This window comes from Peromyscus maniculatus, chromosome 2 (assembly GCF_049852395.1).
Source record: "Peromyscus maniculatus bairdii isolate BWxNUB_F1_BW_parent chromosome 2, HU_Pman_BW_mat_3.1, whole genome shotgun sequence".
In the NCBI taxonomy this organism is placed as follows: Eukaryota; Metazoa; Chordata; class Mammalia; order Rodentia; family Cricetidae; genus Peromyscus; species Peromyscus maniculatus.
In genome coordinates, this window is record NC_134853.1 from 14,417,782 (window position 1) to 14,436,507 (window position 18,726).

The window sequence follows — 18,726 nt, forward strand, 5'->3', positions numbered from 1 at the left end:
ATTTCCTATTTCCTAAAACTATCTTTTTTTTTTTTTTTTTTTTTTGGTTTTTCGAGACAGGGTTTCTCTGTGTAGCTTTGTGCCTTTCCTGGAGCTCACTTGGTAGCCCAGGCTGACCTTGAACTCACAGAGATCCGCCTGCCTCTGCCTCCTGAGTGCTGGGATTAAAGGCGTGCGCCACCACCGCCTGGCTATAAACTATCATCTTATTATAGCTAAAGGTAGTAAAAAATTATTTGTCTACTAAGTCAGTTTTCTATCAACTTTTATTTAATCCCAAGAATGACATCAAATTGCATATACACTTTTCTTTGGTAAAACATACAAAATCTCATATGTAATATGTCAAATAATTAAATCCCTGGAACATTCTAGCAAATTTCATAACAATATTTGAAAATCCTTTTTGGTTAGAACAATGCTCTGGAAAACTAATAAAATTCAGTTGCATATGCCTGCAGAAGAGAATGTTGTACAGATCAACTTGTCACATGTTTGAATTAACGAGGATGCTACTATACCTTTGACATGGGCAAATAAGATGTCAGAGTTACCTTCTGAAGTTACTATTTATGCCTATCAAGAGCAGCTCTGAGTATGAATTCATAGTAAAAGAAAACAGTTCCTATCTCACAGTTTAGCAAGTATCAGCATAATAGATTCTTATAAGCATTTTGGTTCATTTAAATATTATTTTTGGTTTATTATAAATATGGAAAACCACGATAGAAGAGCAAAGACACTGTGAGCTATAGTTGGAATTGTTCCTAGAAAAGGTCTTTGATTTCATTAGGTTGTGCCTTTCAGATTTTTTTTTCCTATTACTTATTTAACCCTCTTGTCTTAATTATTGTTCTGCTGCTGTGAAGAGACATTAGGATCAAGGCAACTCATATAAAAAAAAAGTATCAACTGGGGGCTTGCTTAAAGTTTTAGAGGTTTTGTCCTTGACCATCATGGCAGGAAGCAGACAGACATGGCACTGAAGTAGCAGCTGACAGTTTTACATCCTGATCCATAAGCAGAGACCAGGCCTGGCATGGTGCTTGAAACTTCAAAGCCCTCCCTCACCTCTCCAACAACGCCACAGCTGCTAATCCTTCACAAATAGTTCCACTAACTAGTAACTAAACATTCAAGTCTATGAGCCAACTGGGGCCATTCTCATTCAAACCACCACATTCCACTCCCTGGTCCCCGTAGGCTGGTAGCCATATCAGAATGTAAAGTGCATTCAGTCCAACTTCAAAAGTCTCCATAATCTTTCAGTCTCAAGACTAAAAATTCAAAGTCTCTTTGAGACTTAAGGCAATCCCTTAATTTTAAAACCCTGTAAAAGCAAAAATCAAAATGCCAATCACAAACTTCCAACATACAGTGGTACAAAATATACATTACCATTCCAAAAGGGAGGTACAGGAACATATTAATGAAACACTGGACCAAAGCAAAACTGACACCTAGCAGGGCAGACTCCAAATTCTGCATCCCCTGCCCAATGTCAAAGGGCTGAATAGATAGTTCTTCATATCTCCCACACCTTCCAACTTTGCTGACTGAAACACACTTATCTTTCTTGGGCTGGTTCCACACACAGTGTCACTTCTCTTCTTGGCAAATATCCTAGGCTGTAGATTCTCCAACATCTTAAGATCCTCATCACAATCCAGGCTTCACCTTCACAGCTTTACAGAATGGTCTCCCTGGGCCTCTGTGCAAGGACTCCCTTGCCACATGCCTCACCTCAACAGCTTTTCTCAGATTAGGGAGATTCCATAATTCCTTTCCTGTATTGTTCTTGATCTAAAGCCAGAAGAACTACTGCTTGCTGGAGTTGGAAACAGACTTTAAAGTCATAAGTTCTCCTGCTTGCTAGAGTTGGAACCTGGTCCCTCCTTGAATTGTATTTGCATAAGCCTTCCATTGTTCAGGCCAAGGAAATCCTTCAGACCTTTTCCTTTCACAGGTTGCAGGATTAGCCTGGACATATCTTGCCCAGAGGTTACTGCTCCCTTTATTCCATTCAGCATCAGGCCTTTAAGCTTCTCATCTGCTTGAGTGCCAGTACAAAATTTCTTGGTTCTCTTTTTCTCTTTAAGCTGTACATTTTGTATTTCTCTTTGCGCTGCTTGCTCCTCTTCATTGTGGGTATGCATGAGTGATCACTAATAACCACTCGACACAGTCCATACTACGCTGTCTTGAAATCTCCTCTACCAATAATATTATTACAAAATTCTTCAATTTAGCCTCTGGTGGATTTTTTTGACAAGAGCAGAAAGCATTCATATTCTTTGCCAAAATATCACAAGAATGGTGTCTAGTGCAGTAGATGCCGTTTTCCTCCGAAGCTCCTTGAGCAGTGCCTGCCTGCATAGTCCAAACTGCCCTCAGCACTACTGTCTTCCATGCTTGTACTAAGATGGCCCATCAAACCCCGCTTAAATAGTCAACTGACTTTTCTTGTCCAAAGTGCCAACGTCATCCATATTCTTCCAAACAACAGCATGGTCAGGCCTATTACACCTTTATTTGCAAACACTAATAATAGGACATACCTTCTATATCAGTTTTATTATTTTGCTTTATGTGTGTTTTTCTACAAAATATTATATATGATTACTTAATGAGGCACTAATTTCCAGTTTATATTTTAGTCTTCATTTTTTCTTGAAAGTCCAAAGAGCTCACCATTTTTCCAATTTTCATTTCTCTGGTATTATACTAATTTTGTCATCTTTTATGTTAGTTTCTTAAAGAATGTTAAGAAGAAAAATGTTAGCATTTTCTTGTTGTTTGAATCTTAGAGGGTCCTTCAATAAAAATCCCAGAGCCAGATATCAGGGTGAAAGCTGAAAGATCAGAGAAGCAGAACAGCCAGCCATTAGTTCTTACCTTTATGAAATGCTCAGTCTAAAGAGAGTGAGTTCCTGTTTCCTCACACTTACATACCTTTCTCTGTCCTGCCATATTGCTTCCTAGAATTAAAGCCATGTGTGCTTCCCAAGCAAAGGCATGAGATCTCAAGTGCTGGGATTAAAGGTGTGTGCCACCACTGCCTGACCTCTATGTCTAATCTAGTGGCTGGCTCTGTCCTCTGATCCTCAGGCCAGTACACAGCGTATCACCACATTTTCTAATGCTTTTATAATTAATCTATTATTTATTTTGCATGTGCAGATGACAGAATACAGGTGTGTGCTTACAATAGCACATGTATGGAAGATAGAGGACAACTCTGGAGAGTTCTTTCCTATCACCTTGTGAGACCCAGGGATTGAACTCATGTCTGTAGGCCAACACACAAATACTTTCACTACTAAGTCATCTCATTGGCCCTAATATTTTTATTTAAATTCTTTTTACTTTGCTTATATATTTTGTTCATTTCTTCATTTTTGCTGGAGTCAATAAATAGTACTTCTGACTTTCTAAGTGGAGGCTAAAGTTATTTTATTTTTCAGCTAATACTTAGCAGTGCCTCCCACCTCATGGGAAAATGGGTCCACTTCCCATGGTTGCTTTAGCAAATTATCAGAAATATGTTAGTTCAAAAAAATAAAAATGTATTCTGTTATATTCCTAGAGATGAGAAATTTAAATCAAAGTATTGGCTGAAGGTTCTAAGTGAAGATTCATAATCTGGCTCTTCTATCTACTGCTGGTTTCGAGCATCCCTTGTGTTCCTGGCTTATGGCCACATCACCATAGACATCATGTATGTCTCTGGTCTCTCAGGTTTCTGTCTTTTAAGGACATTTACAATAGCAGAGCTCCTCTGATTTGTGCAGTATAATTTTCCCATGTCAAATCTTTGATTTAGTCACATTTCCAAGACTCTTTTACTATAAATTTCCAGGGACTAAAATTTGGTGTGTTTGGATGACATAATTTAACTTACTACTGAGAAGTATGTTGTCTGCCCATAAATATTGGATTTGACCTAAAGACTGACTTTTCAGTAGTGGACATGAGCAGATTAGACCATAGTACAATTCACTCTAGAAATTGGTCTCTTCTTATTTTTTCTATATGGGGACAAGCATCAGGAAGCAGCTGGTTCATTATCTATCACCACATAATAAATTTTAGTAAAGGTAGTATAGATAATAAAAATTTATCCTATGTAATTTCTGAAGTTAGAATTTGGGAGAGGCTTCCGGATCCACATCTGCCATGAAACACAGTTAAGATGATAGCCTTGTCCATAGTCATCATGTTTCAACTAAAATTTGAGTATTTACTCTTAGGGTGTCTTATTTATGATAGGAGCTCTCAAGGTTTTACCACAGAAGCCTTTATTCAGGCTTTCTTGAGTCCTTAAACCTAGTGTCTTGCTTTTCTTCATTGTTCCACACCCCAAAGAAAGAGGCTTTCTACCTTTTCTGATTCAGTTTTAGATGTCACACACTGTCTTTTCCACCTTATTTCATTAGCTCATATGGGATCATTCAGTCCATTCTACCTTCAAGGGGAAAGAATTTGAACTCTATTTCAAAAGAAGTTTCAAAGATTTTGTACCCATATATAAAAACAACCATATTCTTCCATCTCATGACTCAGAATGAATTGTTTGGAAAATGATGGATCATGGTGTGTATTTGTGAGTCTCAGGAATGCATGTTACATGTTTTTCTTACAAAGTAAAAGTTACTGTTAGATATCAGTTAACTGGCCAAAAATAAGGGAGGTTAAATGCTGTGGGATGTTCTGTATGTCCTGTGGGAGCCCTTCTTGGGTTCTTTGTGGCGTTACCCAGCAGGTCCGCATAGAGGATGATTAGGACCATGGGCCTGAGTGCAGGTGTCTGAGATGATCTGCACTTGGCTGTGCTGGGGGATGGTCTGTATGTCAAGTTGTTCTGATTGATCAATAAATAAAACCTGATCGGCTGTGGCTAGGCAGGAAGGATAGGCGGGACTAACAGAGAGGAGAAATAAAAGAACAGGAAGGCAGGGAGAGACGCTGCAGCCGCCGCCATGACCAGCAGCATGTGAAGACGCCAGTAAGCCACCAGCCACGTGGCAAGGTATAGATTTATGGAAATGGATTAATTTAAGATAAAAGAACAGTTAGCAAGAAGCCTGCCACGGCCATACAGTTTGTAAGCAATATAAGTCTCTGTTTACTTGGTTGGGTCTGAGCGGCTGTGGGACTGGCGGGTGACAGAGATTTGTCCTGACTGTGGGCAAGGCAGGAAAACTCTAGCTACAGTTAAAGATAAAGGTAATCAACAGGCCAGCTATTCTGTTACCCAATTGTTGTATTTTCCCACCATAGAATAGTTCTCTTGCATTTCCTTTCTAGAATAGAATTTCAGCAGTGACTTTCAGTGATCACATTGCCTCTGAGCAAACCTGTGTGCATTTGTTGCATTCACTGCTTCTAGTAAGAATTTAAGTACCTATTTGCTGCTTCCTTGCATATGTTTTCTAAGATTGGTCCTCAAGACACAAAATACAGACAAAGAAATGGAAAACTCAATCTTAAGTTTGGTTCTAGTTTTTGATAATTTGTTTTCTACAAAAACTTTCTTAATTTCTGATTACCATCATTGCACTACAAATCTTAGCCCATCAAAAAGTCTCATGGGAAGGAGCTTATAAAATGTTGACCTGATATTCCCTGTATGAAATTTATAAAGTTGTATGTTGTTTACAGAATCCTGTTTCAATTGGTACACAACTTACAGCCTAGCAGGCTGTATTTTGAATTGGTATTTATTTGATAATTTAAATGAAAAGTCACTTATCCTTTATCAAATACTTGTACACCTACCATATGCCGTTTAGTAGTAGAGATACAACTGTAATAAAAATTACAAAAAATTATATATGGTTCCTTTTCTCAATGTGTTATTGTTTGGTGGTAAAAACAGAATTTAATCTGATAGCCACCATTAGTTAACAACTTGGTAATTGTGAAATTATGAAAGATAAATGGTATTACCCTAGTTGATTTTGTTGTTGTTAACATGTCAAAAGATATAGTTATCTGAGAAGAGGAAACCCCAGTTGAGAAAATGTCTCCATTATATATTGCCTATAGGGCTTGTCTGTAGGGCATTTTATTGATTAATGATTGATACAAAAGGTCCTAGTCCAATCTGGGTGGTTCCAACCCTGGGCAGGTGGTCTTTGGGTTTATACAAAAGCAAACTGAGCAAGCCACAGGGAGAAAGCCAGAAATATGCATTTCTCTAACATCTCTGCTTTGGTTCCTGTCTTCAGATTCCTGTTTTGAGTTTCTACCCTGATTTCCCTTTCTTGATAAACTATAACTGTGAACTGATGTAAACTTTTCTGCCTCAAGTTGCTTTTGGTCATGAAGTTTATCACAGCAATAGACAAGTGCTACACACATTGTACTTAGGAACTTCCATCAAGGCCTTGACTAGGACTGGGCATTTCAACTAAGTGCTGTACCAAAAGTTGCCTAAAGATAAAGAGACAGAAGGACTCAAAACCTAGAAAACAGGGTTTATTATTAGCTCCCTCTGGAGTGAAAGTGGCATGGCAGTAGGTGGCTGAATAAAATTAGTCAAAAGAAGGGAACATATCTGATAGGAGATACAGCATCCTAAAAAAAAGAAGGATGCTGGAAAAAGTCAAATTGTTCAATATTAAGAGCATGTAAAGAAACCTTTCTAAGTTCTACAAGTAAAACTCAACTATTGACTATATACCAGGTTGGGTTGGTAGGGGTCAAGTATGTATCTGGGCAAATATCAGATTTTTTTTGTCATCTGTCATTGAATAATGGCTTACTGGTGTCTTAGCTAGTGTTTTAATTGCTGTAATTAAACACCATGACCAAAAGCACCTTGAGAAGAAAGGGTTTATGTCAATATACAGGTCCACATCATAGTCCATAACCCATTGAATTGAGGGCAGGAACTCAAACAGGGCAAAAACTTGGAGAAAGGAAGGAACTGATGAAGAGACCATGGAGGACTGCTGCTTACTGGCTTGTTCAGTGTTCTTTCTTAGAACACCCTGCATATAATCCACAGTGGTCTGGGCCCTCCCACATAAAAAACTATTAAGAAAATTGGCCACAAGCTTTCCCACAGGCCAATGTAATGGACAAAATTAACCAATTCAAATACTTTTTTCAAAAATGACTCTATTCTGTCAAGTTGTCATAAAATCAGCCAGTGCAACTGGATTTCCTGGTAGGAAAGAAATCATAGATATGGGAGGAGGGGGAGACTTGAATAATATTTAGGAAGTAAACTTAAGATGATTTTAAAATAAAAATTAAGGAAGACTGTAGCTTGAATTTTTTCACCTTGCCCACAGTCAGGACAAATCTCTGTCTCCCGCCAGTCCCACAGCCGCTCAGACCCAACCAAATAAACACAGACACTTATATTGCTTGCAAACTGTATGGCCGTGGCAGGCCTCTTGCCAACTGTCCTTATCTTGCTAACTGTACTTTTATCTTAAATTGATCCATTTCCATACATCTATACCTTGCCATGTGGCTGGTGGCTTACTGGCGTCTTCACATGCTGCTGGTCATGGCAGCGGCTGCAGCCTCTCTGGTCATGGCGACGGCTGCAGCCTCTCTGGTCATTGCGGCGGCTGCAGCGTCTCCTTCTGCCTTTCTGTCCTTTTATCCTGCCTAGCCACGGCCGATCAGGTTTTATTTATTAACCAATCAGAGCAACTTGACATACAGACCATCCCCCAGCACAGCCAAGTGCAGACCATCTCAAACACCTGCACTCAGGCCCATGGTCCTAATCATCCTCTATACGGACCTGCTGGGTAACGCCACAAAGAACCTGAGAATGGGCTCCCACAGGACCTACAGAACATCCCACAGCAGAAGACTGATAAATTAGGGATGATTCTTAGGTTTTCTGGCCTGTGTAATAAAATATTCTGTCTGGAAATTTACTCGAATATGGAACAATAGAAAAGGTAGAATGAATCCAGTTATGTGTCTGAGATGATAAGTGATGCTCAAGCTGACTTTCAGAAACCCAAGAACAGATGTCAAACAGATAGGTACACAGTGAAGCTATAGACGTAAAGCTAAGAGAAGAGGTTGTTCTGACGTTGCAGTCTATATTGTAAATGCTAAATGAAAGGTCACATTGAGGCTTGTACACATATGTCCATAGAAGGAAAACTAAGCTAATATGGAGAAGATAGTGCTGAAAGTAATCATGGAATAAATAAAAATAACATGCATTATAGTCAACCACGGATTTAGAAGTAGAAAACTGACAGAAAGTAAATTAAACCCAAAGTATCAAAGAAAATAAATGAACCTAGATGCACACTTCTCAAACTATACTGGCATACTAAATCCTAGAAAGTACAAAAATATATGTGTACTCAAGAAATATTTATCTTAACCAAGCAAAGCTGATTTAGCATTCAAATGCCAATTAATATAATCAATAACATCATCGGACTAGTGAAAATTCTCATGATTGTATTAACATATGCAAAATAAATTTTTATTTATATAAAGTCTATTAGAAACTAAAAGGCTAGAGCTAAGAGAAATTTCCTCATTTTATGAGAGATACATGAATATCTGTGATTTTTGGTATCTGTAGCTATTCTAAAACCAACACCCTATGTGAAGGATGACTGTACTACCAAAAACAAGTGAAATTTGACATAAATATATGTATTATCATTTTATTGTAACATCCCTAAAATGATATATTGAGGCCTATATCTAGAAAGGCATGAAGGAATGTTTTAAAAACTCAGACGATATCAAAGGAATAGAGGAGAGAGACATCCTATGTCCATATATAGAAAAACTGCTGAAAGTCCAAATGACTTTGACAAATTCAATGTAATCCAAGTTAAAATCCCACTGAATTATTTTAAGAATTAGCAAACTAATTCTACTGTTTATATTGAGAAGAAGGACTCTTTGTCGCAAACAATATTGAAGAACATAGTTCAAGAGCAGATGTTGTATAACCTGGATACTCACTATAAAGGTGATCATCACAGTTCTGGGATATAGATGAAAGAGTAACAAGTAGGTGAATGGGACACTCTTGACACCTTTTAAGTAGACCTATTTGAAAATAGAGAGCTGATCTGTGGCAGAAGAGCAAAGGGAATAACTACAATATCACACTCTGACAAGTGGATTTGGGGACAAATAGATATAAACCCTTCTTACCCCAAAAGAAGTTGAAACAAATATTACACCTTTCAGAAATTTGACTCAAGTGAATCATGATGTAGTAGAAAATGCTAAACTAAAATCCTCCGAGATTATGACATAGGGGAAAACCTAGATCATTTGCATGCTGATATTTTTAAAGACAATAATTTTAAAAGTATGATCCTTTAAAAGTATGAAAGAAATAAGTGAAAGTGAAAACTCACCCAACTTTATAATTTTGCTTTGCAAAAAGAAAGTGTCAAGAGAATGTGACAATCTAATGCAGACTGGGGAAAAAATTTCACAAGAAACATCAAATGAAGACCATCTTTAAATTTTTAAATAGAAGTCTTCAAACAACAGTAAGATAAAGAACAACCCATTCAAAAGGGAAAGAAAGCCCTGTGTCCTGAAAATACACCTCACTAAAGATGATATGTGGATGATGAAGCATATAAAGAGATATTCAACATCACATGTCACCAGGGAAAGGAAAAGAAAACAGTGAAATGCCACATCTCTCTCATGACTTTTGCAATATCTCCAACAGACCACACCAAACACTGGACAGGGTATGAAGCAATAAGAATTCTCAGTTATTGCCTGTGGGAATCCAAAATGGCACTTCCATTTTGGAAGACAGTTGGGCTGTTTATTTTATAAAATTAAGCAAACTTTTCTTTAACTCAGCAATCTTGATCCCCAGTATTTACCCAAAGGATTTGAAAGCATGCTCATACAAATGCTGCAAATAGACATTTAAGGTGGCTTTGTTATTTTCTCAATTGTGAAGCAATGAAAATATTTCTCAGCAGGTAAGTGAATAACCAATGGCACTTCTAGACAATGGGATACTTTTTTACTGAAAAAAAAAAAGGGGGTGTCAAACTACAGTAAGACCCGAGGGAAATTTACATCCATTTTGCTAATGAAAGAAGCATTTAAGAAAACCATTGATACAGTAAAACTCCATAACTTCCAGAGATCGGGACAATGAAACTTTTCTGTATGGCTCTATGATTTGAATATTTGATATTTGAAAAATCAATTCATCGTTTGATTCTTTTCACCAAAAAAGAACTCTGAAGTAATGGTGATAATGATGTGCAGAATCCTAGATGGTAACAAATATATCATTATAATAGAATGTGTTGCTTTTAGAGCAGTTTTTCTGGAGGCCGGGGAGATATTGGAGCTCAAATCTTTTGGGTCAAATTTGGTTTTGTTGAAATTAACATTGGTCTTAAAAATAAATCTTATTATTTGAAAATGTTTCTACAAAAATTAAGTGAGGGGTGCAACTCCAAACCATTGACAAATGGCTGGTCATGATGTCAAATGTCTATAATCTCGGCACCTGGTTAATGGATGTATGAAGAGTTAAGATCATCTTTAACTATATCTTTAGCACATTAGAGGCCAGCCTGGACTATATGAGACCATGTCTCAAAAAAATGTGTGAACAATAACCAAGGATGACATAATTAGCACTTTAAGGAAGTAAACAGACACACACATGCACGCACACACACACTACACACACACACACACACACACACACACACACACACACAAGGTTAGTATTATTCAATTTGTCTAAAGCCCTGCAAAGATAGAATCTAGGCATTATAAATGATATTTTCTGAATATTTATTTTTGTAAGAAAACTTACAAGCAACCAAACCAGTAAATTTATATTTTTAAAAAAGTGTTAACCCTTTGTTTAGAAAATATCAGATGGTTATAGGAAAATGTCATTAGGCATCATTTTATTGCTATGTTCTTTTGCAGAATAATAGTCTTTGTTTTTCCCCTATGCCCATGGCATATTTAGTCTTAAGTTCTTGGGTGTCAAGTATGGGCTCCATCTCATGGAGTGGGCCTTAATTCTAACCAGAAAGTAGTTGGTTGATCCCATAACATTTGTGCCACTATTGTACCATATTATACATTGCAGGTAGGACACTGTTGTAAATAGCAGGGTTTATAGCTGGGTTGGTGGTGACCTTTCTCCTCTAGTAGTGTGCAGAGTACCTTCCAGTGCCGTGAATGCTCACTAGAGACCAGCTCAACTTTGTAGAGTTTGATAGATATGTAAGTGTTGTCTTCAGCAATAGGGCCTTACCGCCAGTTTGTAGAGAGCAACTAATAAATAGCCTCGCTAATAGCCTGTGATGTTTGGGGGTTTCCATGGGCCCCTTTGTCCAATGATTCAACAAGATATTACCCATTCCTGACACTGGAAATTTTACTTGGTGGTGTAAGATATCTAGTTGGGACACTGTCTCCTGTTATTTGGTGACTCCATTTAGATTTTTTTTTTATATGCACACATTTTAGAGAACTTCTCACAGCAGTAGGTTTCCATATGTTTTTTCAAATGGCCTTTAGTGGTAGTTGTCCTTCCCATTTTTCCTCCTTTACCCTTTTCTTCCACCCCTCCCCATTTAACCCTATTCTAACTTCACCCTTTCTTCTATAACAATATATTCTATTTCTATGGGAGATCTTCTCCTGCCCCCTACTCCCTTACTAAGTACCTGACCTCAGTGGTTATTGCGACTGTAGCTTGCATAACTATGTCTTAAAAGCTAATATCCACACATAAGGTAGCTTACAATACTTATGCAGTATTCACTATGCTGTCTTTATATAAATGAACTTGATGCAAAAGTTTTAATCAATAATCTTAATAGAAGAGTTGTGAAGATAAATTCTATCAAAATATATCTAAATCTTAACATCACATATTGGTGATGTTTTTTGTTTATTTACCAATGCATACATTTACCTTAAAATATTTTATGTAATATAAAGTAATATTTTACAGCAATATCTGTCTTCATAATAAGATAAAATGCTAAAAAACAGGTTAAATTTTGACTAGTCTTTTGAAAGAACCTAATCCTAGATGGTTCTTAAATTTCAATATATGACTAATAGGAAAAGAGAACAGTGGAAGCAGGAATTCCAGAATGAGAAAACAGAGTGAAGGCACTGTGGTCCAAAAACATGTAGCTTGTTTGGGAAATAGTAAGCAATCCTGTTATTTTGTTACATTGTTAGAAAGACAGCAGTCAAGACAGGGTGAAAATTAGGGTGAGCAAACTGCAAAGAAAAGTGTCCAGATAGGGAATTAGCTCTGTGTTCTGGAACAACTAGTGGGAAGTTACTGCACCAGGCTGCGGCATGGTCTCAGCCCTGCATTGTAATGACAAGCACTTGTTTAGGAAATACTCAGAAAGATCCAGAAATGCATTTCTGAAGATTGTATTTTCTCACTTTGCCTGAGAAGCAAATTCAGTGATGGGTAGACATGAATCATGGAAGGAATGGAGTAAGAAGAAGAGCAAATGCAGAAACAGGAGAAAGCTTGCTTGCAATAATTCTGCATTGTTGGATGTTTGCAACTGGGACAGGTGATTGAAGGCCCTGACTCCCACCTGGCAATGTCTTATCAAATATACAAGCATGCTTCAGTGTGGAACAGCCATTGTAAAGTAAATTATATGGCAATAAACTCCCAAATTGTTCTGTTTTGTGCAAAAAGAATATGGGATAAAACAAACATTTATGGGCTGAACCATGTTTAATATATTTAATATTTTGGATGACTCTTTACAAGTTCTCATCAATGAACAACTTTTGCAAAGGTATATTTACAAATAACAGGAATTTGTAAAAACTAAGGCAATCTCTATGAAATCCTGTACCCTAAGTCTCTCCTTTAACTTCCCCATGCTTCTAAGTTAATGAAGACAGCTATCTGAGAACAGAAACTGCAATCTTCCTGTTTGGACAGTATTTCCTTATAATGAACATGAATAATACTTTTGACACGCAAGAAACAAACTATACTTAATATACTAATTAAATACCCCCAAAATGTATCCTACTAAAATGTATGTATAAATTTTAATGTGTACTACATTGTAGTAAATAACAACAAAATTATTTAGATAAACAAAATTGTAATTTTGTTAATCTCCCACTCCTTATGGCCAAGAGTAGGTCAAGGAAACCACAAGAAACCAATAGTTTCCATTCTGTTCATTTAGTTTATACTCCTAAGGCAACCTGTTTTATAGTATGTATGTTGATTGCAGTTAAAACAATAATAGAAATAGAAAAATAAATGTTTTAACAATTAGTATCTATGGAAATTTACTGTAGAGAACTCCAGGAGGAAAATGCAAAGACCATCCCCCACAAAAAGAACCTTCACAATACTGTTTCCCAAATATAGTGTTTCAGAATATCATCATGAAGGTGTCCCACCAAATACTTAGATAACAAACATTGAAATGGTTAGTTTTTGCTTATAAAAACACTAGTATATGCCGGGCAGTGGTGGCGCATGCCTTTAATCCCAGCACTCGGGAGGCAGAGACAGGTGGATCTCTGTGAGTTCGAGGCCAGCCTGGGCTACCAAGTGAGATCCAGGAAAGGCGCAAAGCCACACAGAGAAACCCTGTCTCGAAAAAAAAAAAAAAACCACTGGTATACAATTTATTTGATCAGATGGAGCATAAAAAGTCACTTGGTAAAACTGTCTAGAAATATTAATATTATTAAATGCGAAAGAAAAGGTCTCTCAAAAAGGCATCTCATAAATACTGGTTATTAAACTCTTGTACAAAATTATATCTATACCAGATAGATCCCTTTTGCATGGGGTGAATGAGTATTCTCTACTTGTGGGGTGTCTTCCTAGCTCGACTTCTAATGCAACTTCAATATACAATGTGCCGTTTTATTACTTAGTGCTAGTTAAGTTGTAGTTATGTAAGACTGATGATAAGAAAGGATGTTGCAGGAATTATATGAGTCAACAATTGGCAGATTTCCTTGGATAACAACGTTCATGTCAAATGCAGACACACTGCATAGTTATTGGAAACCTGGTAACATAACCACCCACTCTTGATGTAGTGCCACAGACCATAAAGTTTGCATATATACTGCTCTAAGGATGTAGATTGGAATTTTAAGATTTATCTGTTTGGGTATCCCTCTCAAAGTCTTCAAAGTAGACTATAATTCTACATGAGTGCAGCAGAAAGAATATAGTAACATAACGTTAATCATGCTATTGGAATTAAATAATTATTGAATAAGAATAGACCCCAGATACTATGCAAACCAAATGTCTAATTAAGAATGAGGAAAGTGAGACTCTGAAAGAATGAGATGATTTATTCAAAGTCAGATAGACAATGACAGAGCAGAATCTCTGATTTAAATGCTTCCTCCTCCAGTGCAGTGTTCCTCTTCTAAGGCTGGGGTGACTTGGGGGAGCCTTTGATTGAACATCTTGTGCAAAATGAAAAGGCTTGATAAGAACAGTGGCTTACACACACACACACACACACACACACACACACACACACACACACACATGTCCATGAAGTTTGGAGTTCCACATGGTAACTCAAGGCCTACTTAGAAGTGGACATTCCATGATGGAGGCCAGCTGCAGCTTAGGGCCTCATTGGAGTTCTGGGTAGTATTTTATCAAAAGAAATAATGGCTAACTAAAAATTTGAAGACAGAAGTTAATATAGACCAGTTTGTGAGTTCTATAAAATGCAAAATCATTTTGTATGTTTGTTAACAGAAATTTACTTGCTTGAGCCAAGCAACTGGGAGCCATTTTGAATATGACAGGGTTTTTTTATTTTCATCTGTTCTTAGGGGTGGGCCTATGACAGCAAATTTGGAAAGCATTGTTGCATATATTTTCTTTCTAAACTGAGTTGTATACTACCACTGCGAAACTCTTACCAAGTTCTAGGCACTGTTCCATCAGTCTTAATATATTAAATCACTTAATCCTTATATCAATTCAATGAAATATAGATGTTGATATTATCTTCATTTTATAAATTAAGAAATTTAGCCCAGAGAGATTAACTCATTTGTCCACTATCACATAACTTGAAAGTGTTCTGCATGTTGATGCAGGATCCATTATACCATGACATATGATACACCAGACATTGCTCTCTATAGTCATCATGGTGTACAGAAAATTTCTTCTCTTTAAATTACATTTCTCTGTCACAGTCCTTAATACCAGTGATGACCACTGAGTTAGTAACTTGTGCAAATGACCTGCATTAATAGAAAAACAGTTAAAGCACAGAAATTATCACTATGTGATCAAAAATGTTATACAATAACCAATTTTCTGACTGAGACTCAACATTTTTAAGCATTTAAGAAAAATGATTGAAATAAGCAAACAATGTTCAGATGTGGGTTTAAAACTAATAAAATTAATATAATAATTTTGATAAAATAGCTCTTACAGCGCAAGTATATTAACTATACCAGACTCATCAAAGGACTGGCAATAGGATACCTACAAGCCAAGGGTAGAGCAAACACGTCTTGGCAATAAAGGAGACGTGTGCAAAAGGAGTTGGAGGAAGCCTCCCTCACTAAGGTAGACTTCGGAATCCTGTTGTGGCTGTAGCATTCACTTTATGCTCCAACCTAGAAAAAGCCTTCTTTTCCAAAACCTCAGGGTGCTTAGGTCGTGCACTCCCACAACTCTTTTGGAGACATTTCCGTTAAGAATGTCATCTATTTAATAGTGTTTTCTGTATTGTACTTACTCCTTCCTACTGTAAGAACTCCATTTCTTTTTCATTTTTCAATTTTTGCATATTTTCTATAAAAATGTCAATATTGCCAATCACATATCCCCAAACTTTCAAAGGATACCTACTGCCATTTGTCAGTTTTACTACAACTTTATGCTGATATACTGTAACCCGGTCTAGGTTCAAATGTCAATGTTGATATATCCTTTCTGTAGGCTCTCCCTGGGAGTTTCCTCCCAAGTGTACAACATCTAATTATCCCACTCTGCAATTAAAATTATTCAATCTGTATTATTTGGTCTTACAAAATCCATTTTCCTCGCACTGGCATGTTTTAGCTTCCACATTTTGTATACATACTCAGATTTCCATCTGAGATTTTGCCATAGGGGCGATTCATTTTTAGGTATAAGTATTAGGCAGCCAAGTCAGATTAGTTGGTACCTTCAACACTTTAAACTATAATCATTCCATTGTTTGGTAATTATTTCTTCAAGAGTCTTATCTCTCCTTCAAACTCTTTACTTCACAGGCTTCAGATTCAGGATGACAGACCATTCTTTTGTATAGTTGTATACATTATTTAACAGTTTATGTACAATCCATGAGAAGTATTTCATTAAAAACATAAAAGACTTCATTGCAGGTACAGGATTCCAGGCTTCACTGGAGCAGTCCTTGCTGATGTGGGACTCCCTTTTAGTTTTGCCTCCTTTTTCTCTAGTCATTCTCCAGTGTCCTATTAAAATTGAAATTCCTTCCATTTCTGCAGTCCATTAAAAGTAGAACACATTATTCATCTCTCCTTTGGCAGATTACAATTAGTAAATGCTGTTTTACATTTAATTAAATGAACCATGAAAGAACTTAAGGTTTCCAAGAGGTCTGGAAAAACTGATTGAGACCCTATTTTTTGCATTTGAGGAGATGATAATCAATAATCAGTCTTAAGGTTAATATGCTGTAATAGCTGAATACTATGTCAAAGTGGCAACCAAATCAACAATTAAAAATATGCCAAATATGAATTTGTAATAATTACTACTATGCTTTACTTTATAACTGTTTATAACTACATGATCTTTATATATTGATTTCAACTCTGGATCATTCTGTGTGTGCTGTGGTGTGTGGGGTGTGTGTGTGTATGTGCACGATTACAAAGTGATTAGCCTAAGACTTTTCATATCTTAGCACAATGCTCTACCAGTGAGGTATATTCCTTTTGCCCTCCTAGGTTTATTTTAAGGATACAAAGTACAGTCAAGTACCAGGTTGAATATATTTAAAGATTCTGGAAAGCAGAAGTGAGGTGATCACCAGTAGAAGAAATATTTCTAAAAAAAGTTGCCAAGTGAAGCAACACAGTCCAATTTGGTAGACTAAGCTATCACTCAGAATGAGAAGGGAGTGCTTTATTCTACAGCTTGGTCCAGCAACAATAAGCAACCTACTAGTCAGATTACAAGGACGTAAGCCGACAGTTATGACAATTATTATACTCAATTAATATAAAGAATATGTAAAGAATATAAGTCATATAACTATTTTACACTGTGGCTGTTATGGTCTAAAGGTTTATGTGAACCCAGGCTCTATTGTTGAAATCTTTAATTCTCAGTGTGATGAGGTAGGGGCTCTGGAAGGCGATTATGTCACAAGAATAGAGCTGTCAAGAATGGAGTTAGCGCTCTAACAAAGAGACCTCAGAAAGCTCTCTTGTGCTCTTTCTACAGTGTGAAGCCATGCAAAGGCCAATGTGGGCAACCAGGAAAGGCTCTTACCATGCTGTTACCATTGTCTCCTTCCTATTGGATGTAAACCACCCAATCTTGTTACTTTGATATGGCCACGAGAAAGGACAGCCACTCCTGCATGTCAGTATCTTTATAATTTAAAAATGTTTGCATACTTTAGTGTAATATAGTAAAGTATACTCAGTGATTAACTTAGTCAATAAATACTAGTTAAGAAGCATATTTGGTGGTGAAGATGCAGTGACTTACAAGACAGAATCTGCACTCACAAATAAATCAGTTCTGGACAGTTAGTAAGAGTCATGAGGAAAGAAAATTAATTGACAACATAACAGAGAGGAAAATATCTGATAGTAGAAATAAGTGAATAAAGCTGGGCATGGTGGCCTTTAATCTCAGCACTTGAGAGGCAGAGGCAGGCAGATCTCTGTGAGTTGGAGGCCAGCCTGGTCTACAAATCGAGTTCCAGGACAGCCAGGGCTGTTACACAGAGAAACCCTGTCTCAAAAAAAAAGGGGGTGGGGAGAAGGAAAGAAGGAAGAAGGTAGAGAGGGAGGGAGGGACGGAGGGAGGGAGGGAAGGAGAAAAGGAAGGAAGGAAGGAAGGAAAGAAAGAAGGAAAGAAAGTTAATCAAGTGACTCCTACGGCAACCAACTGACGTGGCACTGTACTTCGGCACTCATTCTCTTGCTTCATTGGATTTTGAACACCGTCTTGTGCTGTTTCTCACTTTCTCACCTTTTCTTACTCCCCTCCTCTCTCAGGTTCTATCTTACAGCAAAATGGAAAGAAAGTGCACCAGAATAGCTTCCCACACCATCACTCCTGTGCTCCCATCTAATGGTTTGTTTTCTGTTATAATGTGTCATGAGGTGTGGTGAACCGACTCCCGTGATGAGATACATGGTCTGTGGCCTGTAAGTTCACTCCCAAATGAGAATGTTCTTAAAGTCCTTCTGCCCATCATGCTATTTATGGAGTGGAAATTGCTTCCTCCTTGGAAACTAGTTGTGTTCCAAAAGAGCTGAGGTTTAGAGAATTCAAATAAATACTGCCAGTCTTTATTTAATTGTATGAAATTATCTTTATTTTATGTTTTTTAAACATTATGAAAACATTTTAGCTTTCTAGAAAAACTAGAGATTCACATATTCTCCTTCTCTGTGCCTAATTTTCCCAATTTGTAATGTCTTACATTAGTGAAATATCTCCAC

The 18,726-nt window shown here is 37.1% G+C and overlaps 1 protein-coding gene and 2 long non-coding RNA genes across 7 annotated transcripts in view; 2 read left to right on the plus strand and 1 right to left on the minus strand.

Moving 5' to 3' along the window:
* LOC143271798 (uncharacterized) overlaps nt 1-18,726 on the plus strand; it is a 79,905-nt gene that overhangs the window by 5,369 nt on the left and 55,810 nt on the right. The gene's annotated exons all lie outside the window — the stretch shown is intronic.
* Nucleotides 1-18,726, minus strand: part of Il7 (interleukin 7) — a 40,834-nt gene that overhangs the window by 3,992 nt on the left and 18,116 nt on the right. The window lies entirely within an intron of this gene.
* LOC143271799 (uncharacterized) lies at nt 7,358-18,591 on the plus strand. Its single transcript, XR_013048954.1, has 2 exons — nt 7,358-17,632; nt 18,277-18,591. It is a non-coding gene; the product is annotated as an uncharacterized LOC143271799 (long non-coding RNA).